Genomic DNA, 4,277 nt, shown 5'->3' on the forward strand with positions numbered 1-4,277 from the left:
TCTTCAACAAGTTGTAATCTTTTTGCTGGTGGAGGGTCTTGCCTTGCTGTTGATGGCTGCTGACTGATCAGGGTGGTGGCTGCTGAAGGTTGGGGTGATTGGGGCAATTTCTGAACATAGGACAATAATGAAGTTTGCTACATCAACTGAGTCCTCCTTTCACAAAAGATCTCTCTGTAGCATGTGATGTTACTTGATAACTATTTATCCACAACAGAACTTCTTTCAAAATTAGAGTCAATCCTCTCTAGCCCTGCTGCTGCGTAATCAACTCAGTTTATGTAATATTCTAAATCTTTTTTTTTTTTTTTTGAGACAGAGTCTCACTCTGTTGCCCGGGCTAGAGTGCCATGGCGTCATTCTAGCTCACAGCAACCTCAAACTCCTGGGCTCAAGCAACCCTTCTGCCTCAGCCTCCCGAGTAGCTGGGACTACAGGCATGTGCCACCATGCCCAGCTAATTTTTTCTATGTATTTTTAGTTGTCCAATTAATTTCTTTCTAATTTTAGTAGAGACGGGGTCTCACTCTTGCTCAGGCTGGTTTGGAACTCCTGAGCTCAAACAATCCACCCGCCTCGGCCTCCCAGAGAGCTTCTAAATCTTTGTTGTCATTTCAACAATGTCCACAGTATCTTCCAGGAGTAGGTTCCATCTCAAGAAACCACCATCTTTGCTCATTCGTAAGAAGCAACTCCTCATACATCTAAGTTTTATCACGAGATTGCAGCAAATCAGTCACATTTCCAGGCTCCATTTCTAATTCTAGTTCTCTTGCTGTTTCCACCATATCTGCAGTTACTTCCACAACTGAAGTCTTAAGCCCCTCAAGGTCATCCAGGATGCTTGGGATCCACTTCTTCCAAACTCCTATTGATGTTGATATTTTGACCTCCCCTCATGAATCATGAATGTTCTTAATGGCATCTAGAATGGTGAACCCTTTCCAGAAGGTTTTCAATTTAGTCTTCCCTGATCCATCAGAGGAATTACTATCTATGGCAGCTATGGCATTATGAAATATATTCTTAAATAGTAAGACTTTGAAAGTTGACATGACTCCTTGATCCACGGGCAGCAGAATGGATGTTGTGTTAGCAGGCATGAAAACATTAATCTCCCTGTACATTTCCATCAGAGCTCTTGGGTAACGAGTTGCACTGTCAATGAACAGTAATGTTTTCAAAGGAATTGTTTTTTTGAGCAGCAGGTATTAACATTGGGCTGAGAATATTCAGCAAACCATGCTTCAAGTAGATGTGCTGTCACCTAAGCTTTGTTGTTCCATTTATACAGCACAGGCAGAGTAGATTTAGCCTAATTCTTAAGGACCCCAGGATTTTTGCAATGGCAGATGACACTGGCTTCAACTAAAAGTTACCAGCTGCATTAGCCACTAACAAGAAGGTCAGCATGTCCTTTGCAGTTTTAAAGCCAGACACTGACTTCTCTATAGCTATGGAAGTCCTAGGTGCCACCTTGTTCCAATAGTAAGCTGTTTCATTTACACTAAAAATCTGTTGTTTAGTGCAGGTACTTTCATTAATTAACTTAGCTAGATCTTCTGGATAACTTGCTGCAGTTTCTACATCAGCACTTGCTCGTTTACCCTGCACTTTTATGCAAGTTTATGGAGACAGCGTCTTTCCTTAAACCTCATACGATCCTCTGCTAGCTTCAAACTTTTCTTCTGCAGCTTCCTCACCTCTCCTACTCTTCACAGCATTGAAGAGAGTTAGGGCTTTAGCTTACGGGAATGCTGTGGCTGGTCTGATCTTCTATCTAGACCACTAAAACTTTTTCCATATGAGCAATAAGGCTGTTTCGCTTTGTGTGTTCACTGGAATTGCATTTTTAATTTCCTTCAAGAATTTGCCTTTGCATTCACAACTTGGCTGTTTAGCACAAGAGGCCTAGCTTTGGGCCTATCTTGGCTTTGGACATGCCTTTCTCACTAAGCTTAATCATTTCTAGCTTTTGATTTCAAGTGAGAGACATGAGACTCTTCCAGGGAAACAGCTGGTTGGTGGAGCAGTCAGAACACACACATTTATTGTTTAAGTTTGCCATCTTATTTGGGTGCAATTTGTGGCTCCCCAAAACAATTACAATAGTAACACCAAAGATCACTGATCACAGATCACCACAATAGATATAATAATGAAAAAGTTTGAAGTATTGCTGAGGATGACCAAAATGTGACACAGACACACAAAGTGAGCTCATGCTGTTGGAAAAATAGTACTGATAGACTTTCTTGACACAGGGTTGCTGCAAACCTTCAATTTGTAAAAAATGCAGTATCTGCAAAGTGCAATAAAGTGAAACACAATGAGGTATACCTATACACTATGCTGTCTTTCTAAATAACTTAACCTGTCTAAGGAAGTAATCAACTTTTCACTATTTCCCCTGAAGATGGACATGCAGAAATGAAATTACACTGCAGCTTAAGTAAAGTTAGACACTTCCTGTATGTCTAACACCAATCTGCTGAGTCCCTCTCACCCCAATCTCCAAAAGTGCCCCTCCCTGAATCTTTCCCATCTCAATAATTTCTCCCAATTACTCAAGCCAGAAACCTAGCAGTCATCCTGGATTTCTTGCATTCCCTTACCATCTCCACATTCCTATTCTTTAGCAAATCCAGTAATTTCCAATGCCAAAACAAAAATGAAAATATCTTGAAACTGTCTTACTGTCTCATCTGAACTTCTGCAATAGTCTTCCAACTGGTCTTCCTCCATTCTACTCTTGCTCTACTGTTCCAATTCATTGTACAGGCCAAAGTGGTAGTTTTTAAAAGTGCAAATAGGATCGTGTCCCTTCCCTGCTCAAAACCCTTCAACAGCCTGTCACTGCAAACAGTATAAAATCCTAAGTCCTTACCACAGCCTAGAAGGCCTTGCCTTATCTGCCCCGAACCAACATCTCCAATCTTCATTGACTGTTTTCCAGCTACAGTACTCTGCTCTCATTTCCTTAAAAAAAAGTCGAACTCCTTCCCGCTTTAGCCCACACACGTGGTGATCCCTCTATGTGAAACGGTTCCCCATATTTTCACAATGATTTCTTCTGTTCATTTGCCAGGTTTCAGCTTAAACGTCAGTACATCAAAGATGTTCTCAATCTCCCTATCTCACCCTCTGTTTTTCCCTCATCACGTGCCATAATTTGTAATGCTTATCCAGTTGCGTTTGGTCTGTCTTCCTCACTAGAATATAATCTCCACAATGCCTAGTTATATTCATCACTGCATTTCCTAGTTAAAAAAAAAAAAAAAAAGGCCTGGTACCTCTCAATAAATATTTATTAAATAAATTCATTAATGGATGAACCTCTGTATGCCTCAGCATCCTGACCAATAAAATGGGGAATAATGCTTACTTTCTTCGGAGGTAACAGAGGTGATACTTGCAAACGTCACGGTATCTATCTGATGGTAATGACAACTATTTTTATTTATAAATGTACGAAATACAGTACCTATGCTGCTTAAAATAAGTAATGACAAATCATTCACATTTGTGGGCCCCAGTTTCAAATGACGGGGTTGAACTAGATCAGAGGTTTTCAACCTCAGCACTACTAACATTTTGGGCCACAAAATGCCTGCTGTGGTGGGCTGACCTATATATTGCAGGATGTTTAGCAGCATCCCTGGCCTCTACCCACCAGAGGAATACAGAGCACCCCACTCCCTCAGTTATGACAAAAAATGTGTCCAGACATTGCCAAATGTTCCCTAGGGGGCAAAATTGTCCCTGGTTGAGAACCACTGAACTAAATAAAGTAATGCCAAAGTATCAACATTCAATATGTTTAAACCTAATACCAATCAACCCAACAAACACAAACTACCAAAAGTTCAAATTAAAACTAGTGAAATTATGAAAAACACCAAAGGAAAATCACATTAACATATAATTATTTGAAACCCCCAGAATATCTCCAAAGTCACGCTGACACAGTAATTCTTTCATTAATTATTGAAAAAATGTAATGAATTTTTAAAGACTCAGTGTTCCACATAAAGTAGAAATCTTGCAAGAATTCCATACGTTCAGTGAGGAATATGAAACGAAAAATTAAAACAGAAGATCTAAGACAACCTCAACATTGCTATTTCTGGTTATAACTGGAAGTCAAAAACAAACACAGCTTACTGACATGGTAAGAAATATTGCAAGTGATGAAATATTGAAATTTCTACCCCTGAATTTAAAAATAAGATAAGGCTATCTACTATCACCCACTTCTATTTAATACTGTACTGGTG

General features: G+C 39.7%; 1 protein-coding gene across 1 annotated transcript in view; it reads right to left on the reverse strand.

The window, feature by feature from the left end:
* The window catches only part of HDHD2 (haloacid dehalogenase-like hydrolase domain containing 2), a 38,986-nt gene that overhangs the window by 12,220 nt on the left and 22,489 nt on the right, over window positions 1–4,277 (reverse strand). The window lies entirely within an intron of this gene.

Source organism: Propithecus coquereli, unplaced genomic scaffold (genome assembly GCF_000956105.1).
Source record: "Propithecus coquereli isolate 6110/MARCELLA unplaced genomic scaffold, Pcoq_1.0 Scaffold181, whole genome shotgun sequence".
In the NCBI taxonomy this organism is placed as follows: Eukaryota; Metazoa; Chordata; class Mammalia; order Primates; family Indriidae; genus Propithecus; species Propithecus coquereli.